Source organism: Hypanus sabinus, chromosome X2 (genome assembly GCF_030144855.1).
Source record: "Hypanus sabinus isolate sHypSab1 chromosome X2, sHypSab1.hap1, whole genome shotgun sequence".
NCBI lineage: Eukaryota > Metazoa > Chordata > Chondrichthyes > Myliobatiformes > Dasyatidae > Hypanus > Hypanus sabinus.
Genome location: NC_082739.1, coordinates 25,929,584 through 25,956,781, shown reverse-complemented (window position 1 = coordinate 25,956,781; position 27,198 = coordinate 25,929,584).

Sequence of the window (27,198 nt, the reverse complement as noted above, 5' to 3'; positions counted from 1 at the left end):
ATGGGGTTTTTAGAGCTCAAGGCTAGAGACTGGGGATCTTGGAGCTGAAGCCTAGGGACTGGGGATCTTGGTGCTCAAGGTTAGAGACGGGGGTTCATGGAGCTCAAGGCTAGAGAATGGGGATCTTGGAGCTCACGGCTACAGACCGGGGTTCTTGGAGCTCAAGGCTAGAGACTGGGGATCTTGGAGCTGAAGCCTAGGGACTGTGGATCTTGGTGCTGAAGGCTAGAGAATGGGGATCTTGGAGCTCAGGGCTAGAGACTGGGGTTCCTGGAACTTATGGCTGGAGACTGGGTATCTTGGAGCTGAAAGCTAGAGACTGGGGATCTTGGTGCTCAAGGCCAGTGACTGGGGTTCGTGGAGCTCAAGGCTAGAGACTGGGGATCTTGGAGCTCAAGGCTAGAGACTGGTGTTCTTGGAGCTCAAGGCTAGAGACTGGGGATCTTGGAGCTCAAGGCTAGAGTCTGGGTTTCTTGTTGCTCAAGGCTACAGACTGGGTTTCCTGGAGCTCAAGGGTAGAGACTGTTGTTCTTGGAGCCCAAGGCTAGAGACTGGGGTTCTTGGAGCTCAAGGGTAGAGACTAGGGTTCATGGAGCTCAAGGCTAGAGACTGGTGTTCGTGGAGCTCAAGGCTAGAGAATGGGGATCTTGGAGCTCAAGGCTACAGTCCGGGGATCTTGCAGCTCAAGGCTAGAGACTGGGGTTCTTGGAACCCAAGGCTGGAGACTGGGGATCTTGGAGCTGAAGTCTAGAGACTGGGGTTCCTGGAACTTATGGCTGGAGACTGGGGATCTTGGAGCTGAAACCTAGAGACTGGGGATCTTGGTGCTCAAGGCTAGTGACTGGGGTTCGTGGAGCTCAAGGCTAGAGACTGGGGATCTTGGAGCTCAAGGCTAGAAACTAGAGTTCTTGGAGCTCAAGGCTAGAGACTGGGGATCTTGGAGCTCAAGGCTAGAGCCTGGGGTTCTTGGAGCTCAAAAGTAGAGACTGGGGTTCTTGGAGCTCAAGGCTAGAGAATATGGATCTTGGTGCTCAAGGTTAGAGATGGTGTTCCTGGAGCTCAAGGCTAGAGACTGGTGTTCTTGGAGCTCAAGGCTAGAGACTGGGGATCTTGGAGCTCAAGGCTAGAGTCTGGGGTTCTTGTTGCTCAAGGCTAGAGACTGGGGTTCCTGGAGCTCAAGGGTAGAGACTGGTGTTCTTGGAGCTCAAGGCTAGAGACTGGGGTTCTTGGAGCTCAAGGGTAGAGACTAGGGTTCTTGGAGCTCAAGGCTAGAGACTGGGGTTCTTGGAGCTCAAGGCTAGAGACTGGGGTTCTTGGAGCTCAAGGCTAGAGACTGGGGATCTTGGAACTCAAGGCTATACATTGGGGTTCTTGGAGCTCAATGCTAGAAAATGTGGATCTTGGAGCTCAAGGCTACTGTCCGGGGTTCTTGGAGCTCAAGGCTAGAGACTGGGGTTCTTGGAGCTCAAGGCTAGAGACTGGGGTTCCTGGAACTTATGGCTGCAGACTGGGGATCTTGGAGCTGAAAGCTAGAGACTGGGGATCTTGGTGCTCAAGGCTAGTGACTGGGGTTCGTGGAGCTCAAGGCTAGAGACTGGGGATCTTGGAGCACAAGGCTACAGATCAGGTTTCTTGGAGCTCAAGGCTAGAGGCTGGGGATCTTGGAGCTCAAGGCTAGAGCCTGGGGTTCTTGGAGCTCAAAGGTAGAGACTGGGGTTCTTGGAGCTCAAGGCTAGAGAATGGGGATCGTGGAGCTCAAGGCTAGAGTCTGGGTTCTTGTTGCTCAAGGCTAGAGACTGGGGTTCCTGGAGCTCAAGGGTAGAGACTGGTGTTCTTGGAGCTCAAGGCTAGAGACTGGGGTTCTTGGAGCTCAAGGGTAGAGACTAGGGTTCTTGTAGCTCAAGGCTAGAGGCTGTGGATCTTGGAGCTCAAGGCTAGAGAATGGGGTATTTAGAGCTCAAGGCTAGAGAATGGGGATCTTGGAGCTCAAGGCTACAGACCGGGGTTCTTGGAGCTCAAGGCTAGAGACTGGGGATCTTGGAGCTCAAGGCTAGAGACTGGGGTTCTTGGAGCTCAAGGCTAGAGACTGGGGTTCTTGGAGCTCAAGGCTAGAGACTGGGGATCTTGGAACTCAAGGCTATACATTGGGGTTCTTGGAGCTCAATGCTAGAGAATGTGGATCTTGGAGCTCAAGGCTACAGTCCGGGGTTCTTGGAGCTCAAGGCTAGAGACTGGGGTTCTTGGAGCTCAAGGCTAGAGACTGGGGTTCCTGGAACTTATGGCTGCAGACTGGGGATCTTGGAGCTGAAAGCTAGAGACTGGGGATCTTGGTGCTCAAGGCTAGTGACTGGGGTTCGTGGAGCTCAAGGCTAGAGACTGGGGATCTTGGAGCTCAAGGCTACAGATCAGGTTTCTTGGAGCTCAAGGCTAGAGACTGGGGATCTTGGAGCTCAAGGCTAGAGCCTGGGGTTCTTGGAGCTCAAAGGTAGAGACTGGGGTTCTTGGAGCTCAAGGCTAGAGAATATTGATCTTGGTGCTCAAGGTTAGAGATGGTGTTCCTGGAGCTCAAGGCTAGAGACTGGTGTTCTTGGAGCTCAAGGCTAGAGACTGGGGTTCTTGGAGCTCAAGGCTAGAGACTGGGGTTCTTGGAGCTCAAGGGTAGAGTGGGTTTGTTGGAGCTCAAGGCTAGAGAATGGGGTTTTTAGAGCTCAAGGCTAGAGACTGGGGATCTTGGAGCTGAAGCCTAGGGACTGGGGATCTTGGTGCTCAAGGTTAGAGACTGGGGTTCATGGAGCTCAAGGCTAGAGAATGGGTATCTTGGAGCTCACGGCTACAGACCGGGGTTCTTGGAGCTCAAGGCTAGAGACTGGGGATCTTGGAGCTGAAGCCTAGGGACTGGGGATCTTGGTGCTGAAGGCTAGAGAATGGGGATCTTGGAGCTCAAGGCTACAGACCAGGGTTCTTGGAGCTCAAGGCTATAGACTGGGGATCTTGCAGCTCAAGGCTAGAGACTGGGGTTCTTGGAGCTCAAGGCTAGAGACTGGGGTTCTTGGAGCTCAGGGCTAGAGACTGGGGTTCTTGGAGCTCAAGGCTGGAGACTGGGGTTCTTGGAACTCAAGGCTGGAGACTGGGGATCTTGGAGATCAAGGCTAGAGAATGGGGATCTTGGAGCTCAAGGGTACAGACCGGGGTTCTTGGAGTTCAAGGCTAGAGACTGGGGATCTTGCAGCTCAAGGCTAGAGACTGGGGTTCTTGGAGCTCAAGGCTAGAGACTGGGGATCTTGGAGCTCAAGGCTACAGATCAGGTTTCTTGGAGCTCAAGGCTAGAGACTGGGGATCTTGGAGCTCAAGGCTAGAGACTGGAGTTCTTGCAACTCAAGGCTTGAGACTGGGGATCTTGGAGCTCAAGGCTCTAGACTGGGGATCCTGGAGCTCAAGGCATGAGACTGGGGTTCTTGGAGCCCAAGGCTAGAGACTGGGGTTCTTGGAGCTCAAGTCTAGAGACGGTGGTTCTTGGAGATCAAGGCTAGGGACTGTTGATCTTGGAGCTTAAGGCTCGACACTTGGGTTCTACGAGCTCAAGGCTAGAGATTGGGGATCTTGAAGCTCAAGGCTATTGACTGTGGATCTTGGAGTTCAAGGCTAGAGACTGGAGTTCGTGGAGCTCAAGACTAGAGAATGGTGATCTTGGAGCTCAAGGCTACAGATCGGGGTTCTTGAGCTCAAGGCTGGAGACTGGGGATCTTGCAGCTCAATGCTAGAGACTGGGGTTCTTGGAACTCAAGGCTGGAGACTGGGGATCTTGGAGCTGAAGGCCTGAGACTGGGGATCTTGGTGCTCAAGGCTAGAGACAGGGGTTCGTGGAGCTCAAGGCTAGAGAATGGGGATCTTCGAGCTCAATGCTCTAGACTGGGGAACTTGGAGCTCAAGGCATGAGACTGGGGTTCTTGGAGCCCAAGGCTAGAGTCTGGGGTTCTTGTTGCTCCAGGCTAGAGACTGGGGTTCCTGGAACTGAAGGCTTTAGACTGGGGATCTTGGAGCTGAAGGCTAGAGACTGGGGATCTTGGTGCTCAAGGCTAGAGACTGGGTTTCGTGGAGCTCAAGGCTAGAGAATGGGGATCTTGGAGCTCAAGGCTACAGTCCGGGGATCTTGCAGCTCAAGGCTAGAGACTGGGGTTCTTGGAACCCAAGGCTGGAGACTGGGGATCTTGGAGCTGAAGTCTAGAGACTGGCGATCTTGGTGCTCAAGGCTATAGACTGGGGTTCGTGGAGCTCAAGGCTAGAGAATGGGGATCTTGGAGCTCAAGGCTCTAGACTGGGGATCTTGGAGCTCAAGGCATGAGACTGGGGTTCTTGGAGCCCAAGGCTAGAGAATGGGGTTCTTGGAGCTCAAGGCTAGAGACGGTGGTTCTTGGAGATCAAGGCTAGGGACTGTTGATCTTGGAGCTCAAGGCTTGAGACTGGGGTTCGTGGAGCTCAAGGCTAGAGAATGGGGTTCTTGGAGCTCAAGGCTAGAGACTGGGGATCTTTGAGCTCAAGGCTAGAGACTAGGGTTCTTGGAGCTCAAGGCTAGAGACTGGGGTTCTTGGAACTCAAGGCTAGAGCCTGGGGTTCTTGGAGCTCAAAGGTAGAGACTGGGGTTCTTGGAGCTCAAAGCTAGCGAATATAGATCTTGGAGCTCAAGGGTAGAGACTAGGGTTCTTGGAGCTCAAGGCTAGAGGCTGTGGATCTTGGAGCTCAAGGCTAGAGAATGGGGTATTTAGAGCTCAAGGCTAGAGAATGGGGATCTTGGAGCTCAAGGCTACAGACCGGGGTTCTTGGAGCTCAAGGCTAGAGACTGGGGATCTTGGAGCTCAAGGCTAGAGACTGGGGTTCTTGGAGCTCAAGGCTAGAGACTGGGGATCTTGGAACTCAAGGCTATACATTGGGGTTCTTGGAGCTCAATGCTAGAGAATGTGGATCTTGGAGCTCAAGGCTACAGTCCGGGGTTCTTGGAGCTCAAGGCTAGAGACTGGGGTTCTTGGAGCTCAAGGCTAGAGACTGGGGTTCCTGGAACTTATGGCTGCAGACTGGGGATCTTGGAGCTGAAAGCTAGAGACTGGGGATCTTGGTGCTCAAGGCTAGTGACTGGGGTTCGTGGAGCTCAAGGCTAGAGACTGGGGATCTTGGAGCTCAAGGCTACAGATCAGGTTTCTTGGAGCTCAAGGCTAGAGACTGGGGATCTTGAAGCTCAAGGCTAGAGCCTGGGGTTCTTGGAGCTCAAAGGTAGAGACTGGGGTTCTTGGAGCTCAAGGCTAGAGAATATGGATCTTGGTGCTCAAGGTTAGAGATGGTGTTCCTGGAGCTCAAGGCTAGAGACTGGTGTTCTTGGAGCTCAAGGCTAGAGACTGGGGTTCTTGGAGCTCAAGGGTAGAGACTAGGGTTCTTGGAGCTCAAGGCTAGAGACTGGGGTTCTTGGAGCTCAAGGGTAGAGACTAGGGTTCTTGGAGCTCAAGGCTAGAGGCTGTGGATCTTGGAGCTCAAGGCTAGAGAATGGGGTATTTAGAGCTCAAGGCTAGAGAATGGGGATCTTGGAGCTCAAGGCTACAGACCGGGGTTCTTGGAGCTCAAGGCCAGAGACTGGGGATCTTGGAGCTCAAGGCTAGAGACTGGGGTTCTTGGAGCTCAAGGCTAGAGACTGGGGTTCTTGGAGCTCAAGGCTAGAGACTGGGGATCTTGGAATTCAAGGCTATACATTGGGGTTCTTGGAGCTCAATGCTAGAGAATGTGGATCTTGGAGCTCAAGGCTACAGTCCGGGGTTCTTGGAGCTCAAGGCTAGAGACTGGGGTTCTTGGAGCTCAAGGCTAGAGACTGGGGTTCCTGGAACTTATGGCTGCAGACTGGGGATCTTGGAGCTGAAAGCTAGAGACTGGGGATCTTGGTGCTCAAGGCTAGTGACTGGGGTTCGTGGAGCTCAAGGCTAGAGACTGGGGATCTTGGAGCTCAAGGCTACAGATCAGGTTTCTTGGAGCTCAAGGCTAGAGACTGGGGATCTTGGAGCTCAAGGCTAGAGCCTGGGGTTCTTGGAGCTCAAAGGTAGAGACTGGGGTTCTTGGAGCTCAAGGCTAGAGAATATGGATCTTGGTGCTCAAGGTTAGAGATGGTGTTCCTGGAGCTCAAGGCTAGAGACTGGTGTTCTTGGAGCTCAAGGCTAGAGACTGGGGTTCTTGGAGCTCAAGGCTAGAGACTGGGGTTCTTGGAGCTCAAGGGTAGAGTGGGTTTGTTGGAGCTCAAGGCTAGAGAATGGGGTTTTTAGAGCTCAAGGCTAGAGACTGGGGATCTTGGAGCTGAAGCCTAGGGACTGGGGATCTTGGTGCTCAAGGTTAGAGACTGGGGTTCATGGAGCTCAAGGCTAGAGAATGGGGATCTTGGAGCTCACGGCTACAGACCAGGGTTCTTGGAGCTCAAGGCTAGAGACTGGGGATCTTGGAGCTGAAGCCTAGGGACTGGGGATCTTGGTGCTGAAGGCTAGAGAATGGGGATCTTGGAGCTCAGGGCTAGAGACTGGGGTTCCTGGAACTTATGGCTGGAGACTGGGGATCTTGGAGCTGAAAGCTAGAGACTGGGGATCTTGGTGCTCAAGGCTAGTGACTGGGGTTCGTGGAGCTCAAGGCTAGAGACTGGGGATCTTGGAGCTCAAGGCTAGAGACTGGTGTTCTTGGAGCTCAAGGCTAGAGACTGGGGATCTTGGAGCTCAAGGCTAGAGTCTGGGGTTCTTGTTGCTCAAGGCTACAGACTGGGTTTCCTGGAGCTCAAGGGTAGAGACTGTTGTTCTTGGAGCCCAAGGCTAGAGACTGGGGTTCTTGGAGCTCAAGGGTAGAGACTAGGGTTCATGGAGCTCAAGGCTAGAGACTGGGGTTCGTGGAGCTCAAGGCTAGAGAATGGGGATCTTGGAGCTCAAGGCTACAGTCCGGGGATCTTGCAGCTCAAGGCTAGAGACTGGGGTTCTTGGAACCCAAGGCTGGAGACTGGGGATCTTGGAGCTGAAGTCTAGAGACTGGGGTTCCTGGAACTTATGGCTGGAGACTGGGGATCTTGGAGCTGAAAGCTAGAGACTGGGGATCTTGGTGCTCAAGGCTAGTGACTGGGGTTCGTGGAGCTCAAGGCTAGAGACTGGGGATCTTGGAGCTCAAGGCTAGAAACTAGAGTTCTTGGAGCTCAAGGCTAGAGACTGGGGATCTTGGAGCTCAAGGCTAGAGCCTGGGGTTCTTGGAGCTCAAAGGTAGAGACTGGGGTTCTTGGAGCTCAAGGCTAGAGAATATGGATCTTGGTGCTCAAGGTTAGAGATGGTGTTCCTGGAGCTCAAGGCTAGAGAATGGTGTTCTTGGAGCTCAAGGCTAGAGACTGGGGATCTTGGAGCTCAAGGCTAGAGTCTGGGGTTCTTGTTGCTCAAGGCTAGAGACTGGGGTTCCTGGAGCTCAAGGGTAGAGACTGGTGTTCTTGGAGCTCAAGGCTAGAGACTGGGGTTCTTGGAGCTCAAGGGTAGAGACTAGGGTTCTTGGAGCTCAAGGCTAGAGGCTGTGGATCTTGGAGCTCAAGGCTAGAGAATGGGGTATTTAGAGCTCAAGGCTAGAGAATGGGGATCTTGGAGCTCAAGGCTACAGACCGGGGTTCTTGGAGCTCAAGGCTAGAGACTGGGGATCTTGGAGCTCAAGGCTAGAGACTGGGGTTCTTGGAGCTCAAGGCTAGAGACTGGGGTTCTTGGAGCTCAAGGCTAGAGACTGGGGATCTTGGAACTCAAGGCTATACAATGGGGTTCTTGGAGCTCAATGCTAGAGAATGTGGATCTTGGAGCTCAAGGCTACAGTCCGGGGTTCTTGGAGCTCAAGGCTAGAGACTGGGGTTCTTGGAGCTCAAGGCTAGAGACTGGGGTTCCTGGAACTTATGGCTGCAGACTGGGGATCTTGGAGCTGAAAGCTAGAGACTGGGGATCTTGGTGCTCAAGGCTAGTGACTGGGGTTGGTGGAGCTCAAGGCTAGAGACTGGGGATCTTGGAGCTCAAGGCTAGAGACTAGAGTTCTTGGAGCTCAAGGCTAGAGACTGGGGATCTTGGAGCTCAAGGCTAGAGCCTGGGGTTCTTGGAGCTCAAAGGTAGAGACTGGGGTTCTTGGAGCTCAAGGCTAGAGAATATGGATCTTGGTGCTCAAGGTTAGAGATGGTGTTCCTGGAGCTCAAGGCTAGAGACTGGTGTTCTTGGAGCTCAAGGCTAGAGACTGGGGTTCTTGGAGCTCAAGGCTAGAGACTGGGGTTCTTGGAGCTCAAGGGTAGAGTGGGTTTGTTGGAGCTCAAGGCTAGAGAATGGGGTTTTTAGAGCTCAAGGCTAGAGACTGGGGATCTTGGAGCTGAAGCCTAGGGACTGGGGATCTTGGTGCTCAAGGTTAGAGACTGGGGTTCATGGAGCTCAAGGCTAGAGAATGGGGATCTTGGAGCTCACGGCTACAGACCGGGGTTCTTGGAGCTCAAGGCTAGAGACTGGGGATCTTGGAGCAGAAGCCTAGGGACTGGGGATCTTGGTGCTGAAGGCTAGAGAATGGGGATCTTGGAGCTCAAGGCTACAGACCAGGGTTCTTGGAGCTCAAGGCTATAGACTGGGGATCTTGCAGCTCAAGGCTAGAGACTGGGGTTCTTGGAGCTTAAGGCTAGAGACTGGGGTTCTTGGAGCTCAGGGCTAGAGACTGGGGTTCTTGGAGCTCAAGGCTGGAGACTGGGGTTCTTGGAGCTCAAGGCTAGAGACTGGGGTTCTTGGAACTCAAGGCTGGAGACTGGGGATCTTGGAGCTCAAGGCTAGAGACTGGGGTTCTTGGAGCTCAAGGCTAGAGACTGGGGATCTTTGAACTCAAGGCTATACATTGGGGTTCTTGGAGCTCAATGCTAGAGAATGTGGATCTTGGAGCTCAAGGCTAGAGACTGGGGTTCTTGGAGCTCAAGGCTAGAGACTGGGGTTCCTGGAACTTATGGCTGCAGACTGGGGATCTTGGAGCTGAAAGCTAGAGACTGGGGATCTTGGTGCTCAAGGCTAGTGACTGGGGATCTTGCAGCTCAAGGCTAGAGGCTGGGGTTCTTGGAGCTCAAGGCTAGAGACTGGGGATCTTGGAGCTCAAGGCTAGAGTCTGTGGTCCTTGGAGCTCAAGGCTAGAGAATGGGGATCTTGGAGCTCAAGGGTACAGACCGGGGAGCTCAAGGCTAGAGACTGGGGATCTTGGAGCTCAAGGCTAGAGACTGGGGATCTTGGAGCTCAAGGCTAGAGACTGGGGATCTTGGAGCTCAAGGCTAGATTCTGTGGTCCTTGGAGCTCAAGGCTAGAGACTGGGGTTCTTGGAGCTCAATGCTAGAAACTGGGGTTCTTGGAGCTCAAGGCAGGAGACTGGGGTTCTTGGAGCTCAAGGCTAGAGACTGGGGATCTTGGAGCTCAAGGCTAGAGACTGGGGTTCTTAGAGCTCAAGGCTGGAGACTGGGGTTCTTGGAGCTCAAGGCTAGAGACTGGGGATCTTGGAGCTCAAGGCTAGAGACTGGGGTTCTTGGAGCTCAAGGCTAGAGACTGGATTTCTTGGAGTTCAAGGCTAGAGACTGGGGTTCTTGGAGCTCAAGGCTAGAGACTGGGGATCTTGGAGCTCAAGGCTAGAGAATGGGGATCTTGTTGCTCAAGGGTACAGACCGGGGTTCTTGGAGCTCAAGGCTAGAGACTGGGGATCTTGGAGCTCAAGGCTAGAGACTGGGGATCTTGGAGGTCAAGGCTAGAGACTGGGGTTCTCGGAGCTCAAGGCTAGAGTCTGTGGTCCTTGGAGCTCAAGGCTAGAGACTGGGGTTCTTTGAGCTCAAGGCTAGTGACTGGTGATCTCGGAGCTCAAGGCTAGAGACTGGTGTTCTTGGAGCTCAAGGCTAGAGACTGGGGATCTTGGAGCTCACCTGCTGGGCAGGATGCAGGACGCAACCCAACAGAGGCAAGGAACAGGAAGGGACATTGCCAACCTCAGGGTAACAGCAAATGGCCTGCCGTATCCTACAGAGGCAAGGGACATGAAGGGACAGATCCACCCACAGGGTAACAGTAATCAGGCTGGCTTACCCAACAGCGACGCAGGACAGGAAGGGAGCTCTGTCTGGGGTGGCTCCAAGACTCCGCCGGTAACCTTTGCAGGTCTTGGAACCGCCAAATCTATAACTCACTGAATGAACTAGCCTTCCACCAGTTGGTTACTCCAAGCAGAGACTGACAAGATAACCCCCCCAACTACACTCAATCCCTGAGCCACTTATATTCCCTGCAAACAAAATGAGCACCAGGTGCAAATGCTTGAGACCAACCGACACAAGTGACAGTCGGAGGGCCCAGAGTCCAGAGTCCATGGGCCGGAATGCGAACTGAAATGCGGACTTTGGACTGGACCATGACATATATAGGTACATGGAGTTTAGTAAAATAGAGGGCTATGAGGTAGGGAAATTCTAGGCAGCTTCTAGAATAGATTACATGGTCAGCACAATATTGTGGGCTGAAGTGCCTGTAATATGCTGTAGATTTTTGATGTTCTATGTTTTATAAAATATCATCTCTGTGACTTTGGCTGTTTGGTAGTGCCAGATGGGCTGGTTTGAGTATTTCAGGAACTGCTTATCTCCTGGGATTTTCACACACAACAATCTCTAGAGTTTACAGAGAATGGTGTGAAAAACAGAAAAAGTATTCCAGTGGTCGGCAGTTCTGTGGGCAAAAATGCCTTGTCAATGAGACAGGTCATAGGAGAATGGTCAGTTGAATCAAGCTGATAGGAAGGTGACAGTAACTCAAATAATCATGTGTTACAACAGTGGTGTGCCGAAGAGCATCTCTGAATGCACAGCTCTTCGAATTTTGTCATGGATAGGTTACAGCAGGAGACCACAAACATACACTTAGCAGCCACAGGATGTAGCTAATAAAGTTGCCACTGAGTGTATATTCCCACCTGATGAAGGGAAGCATGTAATCAATGAATGGCCTTTACCTGTTTAAGGGGATTCAAAGGTTGTAGGGAAAAGGCAGGAGTGTCGAGTTGAGGTCACTATATTATTGAATGGTGGGAAAGGTGTGAGGATCAAAAAAAAAAATACTTGTTTGCCTGTCTTGCATCCTTGTTATTAATCATACTAGAGGAAGCTTACCAGAATGCTGAAGAAGGGTCTCAGTCCAAAATGTCAATTGTTTATTCATTTCCGTAGATGTTGCAGGACCTGCTGAGTTTCTGCAGCAGTGTGTGTTACCTGAACGCTGCCTGGATTAGAGTGCATGATAGGTTGAGCGAACTGGTGCTTTTCTCCTTGGAGCAAAGGAGGATGAGAGGTGAGCAAGATGACAAGAGGCATATTGAACAGCCAGCGCTTTTTTTCCCAGGATGACATCAGCTGATACAAAAGAGCTTAATTTGAAGGCGATTGGAAGAAAGCATAGGGGAATTTCAGAGGTAGGTTTTTGACAGAGGGTTAAGTACATGACAACACTGCCAGGTGTGATGGTAGAGGCAGGTACATCAGGAACGTTTAAGATACCCTTTGATAGGCAAATGGATGAATGAAAAATGTGGGCGGGAAGCACGAGACTGATCTTGGAGTATGGTAAAGGGTTAACACAACATTATGGACTGAATGACCTGCACTGTGCTGTACTGTTCTATGTACTTGAAGACTAGAATAAATTATTTCCTTCTTTTAGATCAGATTAGTTTATTCTCTTGTACATTGGGTTGTAGGCTGTTGGCGTAGTGCCGTCAGCACCAGACTTTGAGACGAGTGGTCCTGGGTTTGAATCTAGCCGGCTCCTTGCACACTTTCCCTCCACGTTGGATTGAGCGTCGAGCTAGCAACTTGGCCTCGTAAAAAAAACAGACAAAATGCTAAAGAAACAGCAAGGTTGCTGCCCCATGTGCCATAAGGCATGGTAAGGAACAATAACAACAAGTTGTAGTGAAATTTCTTGCTCGTGTGAAGCTCACAGAGTGAGTGGTACAACAATAAGTACAGTGACAAAATGGTGCAGACTGAAACAGTGCAAAAGAAATGCCAACGTGACAATGATGGAAGAAATAGAGTTCAGTGTTCACATCACCAGGAAGGGGATATGAAAATGGTGATCACTTCAGAACTGAGAGTAGAGGAGGGGAAACTGTAAGTGTGGAAATTCAGGCTTTCAACTTCCTGCAATTACTTCCAGAAGGTAGGAGATAGAAAAGGGAATGGCCAGGGTGATATTGTTCATCGGGGTTGCTACCTTTCTGGTCGTTGTTGATGGTGTACAAAAAGGAAGATCTTTATATGCAAATCTTTACAAAAATAGACTGCATTTCTGAAGTGCTTCATGTGATAGTGGTATGTTTCAAATTGCCTTATGACCAATGAAGCCCAATCAAAGGTCAAGCGTTTAAGGACAGCTATCTCCAATAAACCACAGTATGTCAGTAGCCAATAATATGCATTTAAATAATGCTGGATTGTGGAACAAGTATTATCAAGGATTACAAAGAAAATCCCCATGGCTTTCCAGTCAAATGTCCTGGTATCCAACATGCAGAGGGAATGTGAGCAGAAACTCCGTTGCTTGGGAGTGGATGTACTGTAAGTGATCGATGACCTTACATATTGCTCCTTACATTAGAGATAGGAGTAGAATCAGGGTACTCAGCCCATTGAGTCTGCTCTGCCATTCCATCATGGCAGGTTCATTTCCCTCTCAACCCATTCTCCTGCCTTCTCCCCATAACCTTTGATGCCTTTAACAATTAAATATACCCAATGTCTCTGTAGCAATGAATTCCACAGATTCACCACCTTCTGGCTAAATAAATTTCTCCTCATCTCTGTTCTAAAGGGATGTCCTTTTATTCTGAGGCTGTGTCCTCTGGTCCTAGACCCTTCCCCCACTATAGGAAACATCCTCTCTATGTAGGCCTTTCCTTTGGACCCTTTAGAATGCCAGAACATCCTTTCTTAGATAAGGGGCCTAAAGCTGCTCACAATACTCCAAGTGCAGTCTGACCAATGCTTTATAAAGCCTCGGCATTGCATCTTTGCTTTTATGTTCTAGTCCCCATGAAATGAATGCTAACATTGTATTTTCCTTCCTCACCACCGCCTCAACCTTTAGAGAATTCTGTACAAGTACTTTCAAGCCCCTTTGCACCTCTGATTTCCTTTAAACTTTTCCCTCCCATCTTGAAGCTGGACAGATTCCTGTTTGTTCAATAAATTAGCTGCACTCTAGCAGGGAAATTATTAAAGTGAAAGTGAGGAAGATAGAAAAGAGGGTTGGGGGATGATATAGTCATGACTGGCCCCAAGCTGCACTTAGTCCTACTGACCCACAGTAGGTTTGTAGGTATTCGATTTCAGGTACTGCACCACAAATGTGAGGAATGATTCTTTCATAAGTAAAAGATAAGTATTATTTCAAGGTTTTGAAGATTGTGTTTATTTTTAAATGATAAGTAGTTTAAAAAAAGTAAACGTCTAATGTTTCTAGAAAACCTCGTGTTGAAGGAAAAATAAAGACTTTTTACACAGGAAAATGGAATGTATTTTAACATGGTTGTCAATTGTTGACATTAAATACTTGATGTGAATTAAGGATTTGTTTCCAGTGCCATTACAAACATTTACAAAAATTGTAAAACAGCTTTTTGATATACTCTTCCATGGAATTTTATCAGTCTGTGATATATAGTTGGCTAACAAGAAACAAATATCAAGAACAGATACTGGGCACTTAGTTAAATCACAGGCTCATAGTTGTTAACCTCAGTCTGTTCTCCTACACTTCACCTCTGATGAAATGATAATTTGTTATGGAGCTATCCAGGTCACATTTGTTGACAAGAGAAATAAGACTGGTAATTATTGCATAGTTGGGTTTCTTAACTTGTGTGAATTCTCTTAATTCTTAAATTATAAAGTACTTTCAGACAGTTTGGAACATTGTACAAGGATCTTGGTCAAAACATCGACCTTTTTCCCTCTCGATAGATGCAGCCTGAGCTGCTGAATTCCTATTTGGACTATTATGTATTTCATGTGTGTTACAATTAGCAAAGTGTGGTGTGTGGCCAAGTGGTTAAGGCATTGGACTAGCGATCTGAAGCCCCAGCCGAGGCAGCCACCCAGCTGAAAATTGCTGGGGTTTTACCTCGGGATAGACTGGCATCCTATCCGGGGGGGGGGGGGGGGAGTCTCGTACTCTCAGTCACTTCACGCCACGGAAACCGGCATAATCACCGGCCTGATGAGCCTATAAGGCTCGGGACAGACCTCAACTTTTTCAACAATTAGCAAACATGTTGCAAACACCAAACCACAGGTATTCAGAGCTTGGCTTGTATTGAACAGATATCTACCCAGGGCAGAGGACATGCTACCACCTGCTATTCTACTATGTAAACAAAATATTTTCAGGAAATCTTTTGTCCTTCACATGGCCTTCATCATTCAGAGTTATTCAAAATTCACAGTCAATGTATTATCAAAGTACATACATGTTACCACTTACAACCCTGAAATGAATTTTCTTGCAGGCATACTCAGTAAGTCCAAGAACCATAACAGAATCAATGAAAGACTGCACCCAACAGGGTGGACTAACAACCAATGTGCAAAAGACAGCCAACTCTGCAATTACAAAAGAAAAAAAAGAAAATAATACTAATAAAACTAAGCAATAAATACCGAGAACATGAGGTAAAAAGTCCTTAAAAATAAGTCCATAGGTTGTGGGAACATTTCAGTGATGGGACAAGTGAAGTTGAGTGAAGTTATCCTCTCTGGTTAATAAGCCTGATGGTTGAGACGTAATGACTGTTCCTGAATCTGGTAGTGTGAGTCCTGAGGCTCCTGTACCACCTTCTTGATGGCAGCAATGAGAAGAGAGCATGATCTGGGTGATGGGGGTCCCTGATGGTGGATTCTTCTTTCCTGTAACAGCACTCCGTGTAAACGTGCTCAATGGTGGGCTATGGGAGTTGGGATGTTAAGTTCTACAAGACACTGGTGAAGCCAAATTTGGACTATTATGTGCAGATCTGGCCACCTTCTTACAGAGAAGATATATAAGATTGAGAGCATACAGATAAAATATACAAGGACATTACCTGGTCTTAAGGCTTGAGTTATAGGGAAAAGTTGAATAGGTTAGGACATTATTTCCTAGAGTAGCGAAGAATGAGGGAAGATTTCAGTGTTTAATGAATAGGTACATGGATGGTAGGGGTATGGAAGGCTATGGTCTCAGTGCAGGTCGTTGGGAGTAGGCAGATTAAATTGTCCAGCATGAAATAAATGGGCTGAAAGGCCTGCTTATGTTCTGTACTTTTCTATGATTCCATGACTCTATTTGATAGAGGTATCCAAAATGAGGGTTATGATAGGGTAAATGCAAACAGTCTCTTTCTACTGAGTGAAGCTAGAACTAGAGGTCATGGGTAAGGAAGAAAGGTGAAATGTTAAGGGAAACATGAGGGATAAATTCTTCACTCAGAGGGTGGTGTGAGTGCAAAACAAACCGCCAGTGCAAATGGTGGATGTGGACTTGATTGCAACATTAAATAAATATGGTTTGATGGGACGAGGCATGGATTCGGGAGGGCAAAAAGGCCTGCTTCACTCCATCACTCTAAATATATTTCAGTGATAGTGAAGGGACGGCAGAATATGCATTTGATATAGACTAGCTGGGCTGAAGAGCCTGTTTGTCTGCTGTAGTGCTCAAAGACTCTGTGACATATTAAAGAATAAGACCATAAGTCAAAGGAACAGAATTAGGACATTCGACTCATCAAGTCTGCTCACAGCTGATTTATTTTCCCTCTCAATCCCATTGTCCAATCTTCTTCTCCTGACCTTTGATCCCTTACTAATCAAGAATCTATCAACTTCTGCTTGAAGTATACCCAATGTTAACAGTGTTCAAGGATTTCAACAAACTTTTGATTTTGTTTTGCTTCTGCCTTATTTTGTTTAGCTGCTGTTGCTGCTTGTGTTGTGCTGAACATTGTTACCTTCTATGTTGGTGCTGAAATGTGTGGTAACACTTGCAGGCTGCCTCCAGCACATCCTTGGATGTGCATTGTGAACACAAATGACACATTTCACTGCATGCTTTGATGTACAGTACTGTGCAAAAGTCTTAGGCACACACATATATAGCTCGGGTAACTGAGACTTCTGTACTGCACTGTAGCAATTTTATATTTTGCGTTGTACTGCTGCCACAAAAGAAAGACATTTTATGACATATATGAGTGATGATAAACCTGATTCTGATATGGGTTTCTAGTGTGGATTGAGAATGGGAGAAGGGAATCAGAGCTGGGAAAATGAGAATTGAGAGGGGAGGGAGTGGGAAGTACCAGAGAGACATTTTGTAATAATCAATAAACCAATTGTTTGAAATTAAATGACCCTGCAAGGTATCTCAGGGCTGGGTGTGTCTGCCCACGAGCCAACACCCTCACCCCTGGCACTCCTTCTCTGCCACCTGTCCCACATCCCTCCCACGGTGCTCCACCCTCATCATTCCCTACAACCTTTGCTCCTGCCGGATTTACAAACTCACTCTCCACTTCACATTGACAAATACAGTACTGTGCAAAAGTCTTAGGCTCCCTAGCTATATATATATATATATATGTGAATAAGACTTTTGCACAGTACTGTATATGTGATAAGTAAATCTGAATCTGAATCTGAATTAAAATCAGAAATTGAATCTAAAATCTGAATCTGGAAGTTCAATCAGCAAGATATAGTTCTCAGTTAATTGTCTGAAAAGTCAAAGATGAAATGATATTTTTTAATGCAGTGTTCTGTGAAAGGTCTTGCAATTTATGGGGAGAGGACTGTGTAATTTGCCTATTCCTTCAAAGAGTCAGACCTTACGCAATGGATTGATTGGTCTCCACTGACACTGTGAGGGAGTTATCAGGAAATTTAGAAAATCACAATACCATTGAGAAATTTCAATGTGGCTTTATGAAAGTAAAATCAGATGTGACAAATTTATTTGAGTTATTTGTAGTGGTATCAAACAGGGGTAACCAAAGGATGTAGTATATTTAGATTTCCAGTAAGTAGTTAACAAGATATTTATTTTTTGCTTCATTGTCTGATGGCAGCAATATACCTTGCAGGTACAGAGTATTAACCTCATCATGGTGCAGAACATACTCTTCAAGCAATTAATGAATTTAAGTGCCAACCAGACTTCACCTAGTGAGTGTAAATGCCTACACAACATATCAACCATTTTGTTACTTAAACAAAGATCAAACTCTACGGAAAAGCACCCGGGACAAATAAAACGAGATCAATATTAGAGAGCATAATAAAGATTTAACATTTTCCCAGGGAAATAAAGGGAGTCTTTGTCTCTTTCTTAAATAAGTGGTTTCTTCAGATTTTATTCTTGCAAATATTGGAAAATAACAGCTGTAATGGCCAAATATACTACTAATTAACTAAATTGAATTCATATGTTACACCAACAATCATCTGTTTTCTATTTGGTCTGTGTTGGCATGGTCTGGGCAGAGACAAAGGCTGTACTTCAGAAACTCTCTCATTGAGACCACTGTGACAAGGAAAAAGTTAGCATGATTTTAGCGAATTTATGACCCAGTTTCATCTTTGCTGATGTGGGCAACTTAACATGGAAAGAGTTGGTTTGACAAAGTATTCAGATTGCTGATGAAGGTCAGAGCCAATTAATCCAAATAAAACTAATCTCTTAAAATAGAGTGGTGTCCCTTTAGAACAGAGATGAGGAGGAATCTTTTTCACCAGAGGGTGCTGAATCTGTGGAATTCATTGCCACAGACGGCTGTAGAGGCCATATCATTAGGTATATTTAAAGCAGAAGTTGATAGGTTCCAGATTAGTCAGGGGTTCACAGATTACAGGGAGAAGGCAGGAGAATAAATCAGCCATGATGGGAATGATGGAGCAGACTCGATGGGCTGAACAGCCTGATTTTACTTCTGTATTTAATGGTCTGAAAATTTAAATCAAATCTAGGTCTTAAAGCAATTTGAATTTTATTTTTTATTCCAAAGTAGTTCACCATGTTTGCATCTTACAATACATGGGCTTTTTAATTTAAAAAATTCTCAATAAAGACATTCAGTGAGCTGTGGTCTAGAAAGGTCAGGTGTCTGTGGAATTTGTAATGTTACCAAATGAATTGGTTACCTGAAAGACTTTTGCTATTAGTCCAGGGCTCCATGGATTTCTGGGTTAATGGATACCTATGGGATATAAAAGGTTGACAACCCAGAGACTAGACCTTGGGAGGGTGGCTTAATTACATCTTCCCGCTGAAAGTACAAGGCCATCCAGCCAACCTGATCCAGCTATTTTAATGTTTAGTGCTCCCTTCCCTATAGAAAACACAGGAGATTCTGCAGATGCTGGAAATCTTGAGCAAAGCACACAAAATACTGGAGGAAATCTGCTGGTCAGGCAGCATCTATGGAAGTGAATAAACCATCGATATTTCAGGCCAAAACCCTTCATCAGATTCAATGACAGTTCTGATGAATGGTCTTGGCCCAAAACATCGATGGTTTATTCACTTCCGTAGATGATGCCTGATCTATTGAGTCTCTACAGATCACTAACTGTCCGAAGCACAGTTTCTCAATGACAGTGACGGGGTTCCTGTGACATTCACCAAGGAACAATATGAACGTTGGCCTAATCCTCCATCTGACCAACTTCAGCACCCTGACCTGATTCCCAATCCCAACACTACTGTTCCAGACTGCCGAGAACCCACAGCACAGTAGTATAGTGGTTAGCATAATCCTATTACAGCAATTCTCACCACTGTCTGTAAGGAGTTTGTACAATCTCCCTGTGACTGTGGGTTTCCTCTGGTAATCCGGTTTCCTCCCATATACTGAAGATGTATGCGTTGGTAGGTTAATTGGTCACATGGGTATAATTATGACCAATTAATGTTTTTGGAACATGGGAGGAATCCGGAGCACCCAAAGGAAATCCACTTGGTCACCGGAAGAATGTACAAACACTGGCGGGAATTGAAGCTGTAATAGCAAATTCTAATCACTATGCTACCATGCTGCCCAGTTTGACGAGACAGTAGGTGAAACAAAATCTTCTCACTGTGACAAAAATAAACCAATTCTGGTCCCAAATCATCCCGGTCTTAATGGCTATTTGTGAAGTGTTGGTTTTCATGGAAAAAGTTGGCACAACTCAGGACATGGATAACAAATCATAGTCTTCAGCATGCAAAGTCTACACATCTTGTGTAGTGTAACATCTAGTACAGAAAGTTGGTCCTCTTTTCTTTGAAAGTACATGTTCTGTCTGGTACTCCCAAAACAGAGAAATCTCCAGTGGAGCTGAAAGGGTGATCAAGATGTTGATTCAGATTTATACATCAGATGTAGATGGAAGCATACGGTGATATACATTAATGGGGGAAGTCAGCAAGTGTTGCCACACATTGTAATGCTGAGGTAGCAAGCAAGCCCACAATGTTCATCAAAACACCACAAGCAGCAACAGCAATAACAACAACAACAAAACAATAAAACAGCAGTAAAACATCCCCCTTCCCACATTCCAACCCACACACCCACTCACACACATAGACAGGCCTTCAACCCCAAGAGAGGCCACCTCCAGGCCTCCAGTCCTTGGCCCTGGACTCTCAGACTCACAGATATCAGGGCTCTGACCTCTGGACTGTTGTGCATCCAATATTTCAGTAATATGTGAGTAATGTTCAGAATCAGAATCAAAATTGGAACCAGGTTTAATATCACTGGCATATGTTGTGAAATTTGTTGACTTTGTGGCAGCAGTACAATGCAATACATAATAATAGAGAAAATAAACTACAGTAAGTATATATATATATATATATATATATATATGTAGTGCAAAATAGAAATAAAAAAGTAGTGAGCTGGTATACACGGGTTCAATGTCCATTCAGAAATCAGATGGCAGAGGGGAAGAAGCTGTTCCTGAATTGAGTACTTCCTTCTGTACCTCCTTCCTCATGGTAACAATGAGAATAAGGCATGACCTAGGTGACCTTTAATGATGCACACCACCAAGACGTCCTGGATACTACAGAGGCTAGTGCTCATGATGGAGCTAACTAAGTTCACAACTCTGCAGTGTACTTTGATCCTGTGCAGTGCCCACCCCCCACCCACACCAGACGGTGATGCAGCAAGTTGGAATGCTCTCCATTTCAGGTATATCTGCAGAATTTTTCAAGTGTTTTGGAGGTATACCAAATCTTCTCAAACTCCTATTGTTTGATGAGGAATTTGTTTAAAATTTGTTTAAAATTATTTGTTTAAATAATGAATTACATGTTCTATGTAAAAGTATGAATATGGCATATGTTATCACACCACTACGTCATAAGTGCTCACCTCGCTAGAGACTAAAAATGAAGTTTACATACATCTCTTGGATTCCATTGTTTTTCTTTCAATTAGTTTTATGTTTTGGAGTGACAAAACATAATATGGACAAGCTGACCCAAAGGCTCCAACCTTTGGACTCTGCCTCTGGACTCACTGACATTGATCATTGACCTTTGTGCTTCTTGCTCTGGACTTTGACCTTTGGCTTGCCATTCAGACTTTGACAACCTCTAGGCATTACCCTAGGATTCTCCAATCACAGATTTGATCTTCAGACCTCAACTTCAGGGCTCACTGATCATAAGTGAGCATGCTTCAACCCCAGGATTCGGTGATCACAGTGTTGTCTGGGTCTTGACCTCCAGAGTCACACAGATCTCCAACCCTCTGTGACCTGGGAGTGGTTCTCCTGTCCATCAGGTGGTAATTTGGAGCTCCGAGGAGCTGGCCAGCATTCTGCACCTCCCTGTCCTGAGTTGCATCACAGAGGGCTAAGTCTGGACTCTCTCTGCTCCACATTCAGGCTAATCCAAGAGATTTCCTTTACAATTAATCTTTGCCGAAGTGGAGAATTAGCAACGCTGACAAAAGTTTTTCCAAAAATTAACCCTAAAAGATATTATTTCCTCTTGTGGTTTACTTTGTGAAATTTAATGAGGTGAAAATTCTTTTTCAAGATTATCAAATTAGAGGAGATTTCAGAAACGCTGTTTAATTTAATATTAAAGTTTAAAATTTCAGGCCAACGAAGTTTCAACATCTTGGACTGCCTCTCAAGTTGACAATATCAGTCCTGACGAAGAGTCTCCGTGTGAGACATTGACTGTGCTCCTTTCCAAGGATGCTGCCTGGCCTGCTGAGTTCCTCTAGCATTTTATATGTGTTGACGATGTCTTTTAAAGCTTTAATGCTTCTGATAGGTTAACAGTGGTAGTATGAGGGAGTAGAATTTCTGTCCATAATGGCTCTCAGTCAATATTTTGTTGTTTAGGGTCAGCTTAAAAAAATGAATCACAAAAACAAATCTGTGCTCCAGCTGTGCCTTACTCCTAATATCATAAGACCATAAGAGCATAAGAGCATAAGACACCACAGTAGTGTAGTGGCTAGTGAAACACCATTACAGCTCAGGAAATTGGAGTTTGGAGTTCAATTCCAGCGTCCTCTGTAAGAAGTTTGTGCGTTCCATCTCTACCAAAGGAGATGTAAGGCACTCCTTCCTTTCAAGCCCTTGGGCAAGGTGTAGCACCTGCTTAACCCCTGATCAGGGTCACATGAATCCATGGGAGCAGGTGGTGAATGGTTGTATGAGTAGCATGTGCACATCACAAGTCCTGGTTATGTGACCACTGACACCAGGCAGACAATCTCTGAAGAGGATCAATAATGGCTGGGGTCACCCGTCTTGTAAAGTCACTGCCCAGAAGAAGGGAATGGCAAATCTCTTCTGTAGAAAATTTTGCCAAGAACTATCATGATCGCCCACATCATATAACACGGTACATGATGATGATGATGATGAATTATACCAATAAATATTTGCAACAAATTTACCAAGCTAATTTAACAAAACAACATTGTTAACTTGAATGGGTTCAGCCTGTCTTCAGCAGTCAGCAGCACTGGGGCTCCACAGGGAACTGTCCTGCCTCCCTCTCTCTTCACCATCTACACCTCGGACTTCAACTACTGCACAGAGTCTTGCCATCTTCAGAAGTTTTCTGATGACTTTGCCATATTTATTGTGTTTTTATTATTGTGTTCTTTATCTATGTATGTTATTTTTTGTGTTGCATCAGGTCTGGAGTAATACTTACTTTGTCTCCTTTCCATTATTGGATTATTGGTTTAAGTTCCACTCCAGAGGCATCGACTTGGCTGAGCCATTATTACAGTAGAGGCAGTGACTACATAGAGAAATGGAGTCATACAACTTTGGAGTAAGACTTTATTTACATAGAGCACTGACACAAGAAATCAGCATCCAGCATGTTCTATTCTCATAACTACCACTGGGCAGTAGGTACAGCAGCTTTAGGTCTCACACCAGGTTCAGTAACAGTTATGACCCTACAACCATCAGGCTTCTGAACCAGTATGGATAATGCCACTCAACATTGGAATGTCAACTGTTTGCTCCCCCCTATAAATGCTGCCTGTAATGTTCTTCCAGCATTTTGCTAGTGTTCAAAGTTCAAAGCTCATTTGTAATCAAACTATGCTTGCAGAAAACAACTCGGAGATTCATCCTCTTGCAGGCAGCCACGAAACAGAAATACCAATTAAACCACTCAAAAACAGTAAAAAAGAGTACCCAGGATCCAGAAACACATGCAACATGAACCTCAAAGTCCCCCAAAATGAGTCCAGAGCCACCAGCCTCGCCCTTCAATCCTGGCAATGTGAAATCCAAGGCTTCTGCACTTTTCTGGATGAGCAACCCCCGAGAGGGAAAGGAAGACCAGTGAAAACAGACAGATGGTGCTGAACGCCTGCCTCGTCCCCACTCTCATCCTAATCATGCACAATAACCATGCACAATCACAGGGAAGCATTGGAGTCAATCATGGGCTCACACCCTCGATGCCTCAGTTGGAGAGAAGCAATGGAATTGATCATGGACTCACACCCCATCTCCAGGCGTCCAGGCCTCAGAGCTGCACACTCGACTCAAAACCTCACCAACCTTTCTCAGAGTGCCAGGTCACTCATTCAACCCCAAAACATGCCATCAAAATGCAAATTACAGGTTCCAATTGCATGCGACTTACTAGTAGAATCATATTTGAAAGAATAAGGAGTAAAAGAAGAAAAGAAGTCACATTGGTCAATACCTTGCAGAATCCTTTGACAACCTTCCTCACTATCAATTTTTGTGTCATTGGCTAACTTGCTATTCAGCCTACCAACATTAGCATAGTGGTGAGCACAACACTTGTACAGTGCAGGTGACCGGGGTTCAATTCCTGCTGCTGTCTGTAAGGAGTTTGTACGTTCTTCCTATGATTGCTTGGGTTTCCTCAGTGTGTTCTGGTTTCCTCCCACATTCCGAAGAAGGTTGGTAGTTTAATTCAGCAGGCCAGACAGCATCTATGGGAGGAGGTAATAACAATGTTTTGGGCCAAAACCCTTCATCAGGGGTGAAGTAACATGGGATGGTCAAGGGGGGATAAGAAGTGGGGAGAGGGATGAAGTAGAGAGCTGGGAAGTGATAGGCTGGAGGGAAATGGGCTAGGGGGAAGGTGGTATCTATAATTTTAGTCTGGTTGATACCCCTGCTCCCCTTACCCCATCCCTATCTATAATTTTAGTCTGGAACATTCAACTCACAGACCTCCGTTGATACCCCTGCCCCACCCCTTACCCCATCCCTATCTATAATTTTAGTCTGGTTCTCTTTCCCTCTCTTTTTCCCCCGTCACTATAATCTCCCCCCAGCCCTACCTTTCTTTCTCTTTTATTTCCCATAATTCTCCACCTTCCCCCCCAGCCCATTTCCCTCCAGCCTATCACTTCCCAGCTCTCTACTTTATCCCTCCCCCCACTTCTTTTCCCCCCTCGACCATCCCATGCTACTTCACTCCTGATGAAGGGTTTCGGCCCGAAACGTTGTCACTCCTTCCTCCCATAGATGCTGTCTGGCCTGCTGAGTTTTGCCAGCATTTTGTGTTTTTATTTATTTCCAGCATCTGCAGATTCACTGGTGTTGGTTGTGTAAATTGGCCGTGATTAGACTAGGATTACATCGGAGTGTTGCTGGGTGGCAAGCCTCGTAAGACTGGAAGAGCCTATTCCGTGCTGTATGTTAATAAATAAATAAATTTTCATCCAAGTCCAAGTTTTATACTTGCTACAGAACCTGTAGCATTAAACCTTTGGTTCTGCATTGGCAACATACACCTTTAACACGGAGAACAATTAATGTATTGCACCAAAGCTTTCAAATGTTTAACATAGCTTACAAGTTGTGCTTCATAATTTTGTTATTAAGGAAAGGGCCAAGATCAACTGAGTTAAACCTTTAATAGAACAAGTTTACAAGACCTGATATCATGAGAGGCTGGTTAAACTTGGGTTGTTTTCTCTGGAGCGTCGGAGGCTGAGGGAGATCTGATAGAGGTTTACAAGATTATAAGAGCCACAGCTGGAGCAGACAGGGAGTATCTGTTTCCCAGGGTTGAAATGTCTAAAACCAGAGAGTATGCATTGAAGGTGAGAGAGGGCAGGTTCAAAGGGGATGCGAGAGGTAAGTGTTGTAATCAGGGAGTGGTGGCAGCCGGAATGCGCTGCCTTGGATGGTCATAGAGACAAAGGCTTTTAAAAGATGTTGGGATCGGCACATGAATGTGAGGAAGATGGAGGGACATGGACATGGTGGAGATAGGAGGGATTAGAGTTTGGGTGCTTTTGATTTGCTTTTTGGCTGGTTTGGCACAATGCTGTGGGCTGAATGGCCTGTTGCTGTGCTGTACTCTTCTATGTAATTATTCTATGTAAGTCCCAGCTGAGCGAAATAAAACAAAGGGAAGTTAGAGTCAGCAAGTAGAGCAGCATCTTGCTTGATTTAATTAATTTCTGATGGTGTTCAACACCGTTTCAATCCTTCGCAAGAGACCAGTCACAGGAGATCTGAAACATGTTGTTTGACTTACCTTATGAGGCAACATGTTGTTACTTTATTAGGTGGGTCATAATTGTTTATGTGATGAATGTGTGGAAAATGGAAGAGCTGGCTTGCCAGTAAATTGGTTCTTGATGTGGTGTAATGATGCGGTTAAGGAGGAATTTGCTTGGCTAAGTACTTCTATAGATGTGTAGTGGCGAGTATGTTGACTGGCTGTATCACAGCCTGATATGGAAACACCAATGCCCTTGAATGGAAAATCCTACAAAAGGTACTGGATACAGCTCAGTCCATCACGGGTAAAGCCCTCCCCACCACTGAGCATACCTACACGGAGTCACAGGAAAGCAGCATCTATCATCAGGGACCCCCACCACCCAGGTCATGCTCTCTTCATGTTGCTGCCATCAGGAAGAAGGTACAGGAGCCTCAGGACTCACACCACCAGGTTCAAGAACAGTTATTACCTCTCAATCATCAGGTTACATAGAAACATAGAAAACCTACTGCACAATACAGGCCCTTCAGCCTACAAAGTTGTGTTTGTGCCGAACATGTCCCTACCTCAGAAATTACTAGGCATACCCATAGCCCTTTATTTTACTAAGCTCCATGTACCTATCCAAAAGACTCTTAAAAGACCCTATCGTATCCGCCTCCACCACTGTTGCTGGCAGCCCATTCCACAAACTCGCCACTCTCTGAGTAAAAAACTCACCTCTGACATCTCCTCTGTACCTACTCCCCAGCACCTTAAACCTGTGTCCTCTTGTGGCAACCATTTCAGCCCTGGGAAAAAGCCTCTGACTATCCACACAATCAATTCCTCTCATCATCTTGTACACCTCTATCAGGTCACCTCTCTTCCTCTGTCGTTCCTAGGAGAAAAGGTCGAGTTCACTCAATCTATTCTCATATGGCATGCTCCCCAATCCAGGCAACATCCTTGTGAATCTCCTCAGCACCCTTTCTATGTCTTCCACATCCTTCCTGTAGTGAGGCGACCAGAACTGAACACAGTACTCCAAGTGGGGTCTGACCAGGGTCGTATATAGCTGCAACATTACCTCTCGGCTCATAAATTCAATTCCACGATTGATGAAGGCCAATACACTGTATGCCTTCTTAACCACAGAGTCAACCTGTGCAGCTGCTTTGAGTGTCCTATGGACTCAGATCCCAAGATCCCTCTGATCCTCCACACTGCCAAGAGTCTTACCATTAATACTATATTCTGCCATCATATTTGACCTACTAAAATGAACCACCTCACACTTATCTGGGTTGAACTCCATCTGCCACTTCTCAGCCCAGCTTTGCATCCTATCGATGTCCCACTGTAACCTCTGACAGCCTTCCACACTGTCCACAACACCCCCAACCTTTCTGTCATCCCCTTAGGTTATTGAACCAAAGGGGATAACTTCACTCAACTTCACTTGCCCCATCACTGACTGTTCCCACGACCAACAGACTCACTTCCAAGGACTCTTCATCTCATGTTCTTGACATTTATTGTTTATTATTATTATTATTTTTTTTCTTCTTCTGTATTTGCACATTTTGTTGTCTTTTACACATTGGTTGTTTGTCCGTCCTGTTGGGTGGGCTCTTTCATTGATTCTGTTATGATTCTTGGGTTTACTGAGTCTGCCCACAGGAAAACAAATCTCCGAGTTGTATATGTCGACATATATGTATATTATAATACATTTACTTTGAACTTTGAACTTTTGAATTTTGTCATTCACACTAAACCTCTCTAAAACCAGACTCATTGCATGTAAACTCAGTGGCCACTTTATTGGGTATCTTCTGCATCTAATGAAATGGCAACTGAGTGTGGTCTTCTACTGCTGTACTCCACCTTCTTCAAGGCTGTGTGTTCTCTGCACACTACTGTTGCAATGTATGGTCATTTGAGTTACTGTTGTCTTCCCGTCAGCTTGAACAAGTCAGGCCATTCTCCTCTGATCTCCCTCAAGGCAATTCTGTCCACAGAACTGCTGCTTACTCAATGTCTATTGTTTCTCGCACAATTCTCTGTAAATTCAGAGACTGATGTGCGTGAAAATCCAAGATCAGCAATTTCAGAGGTATTCAAACCA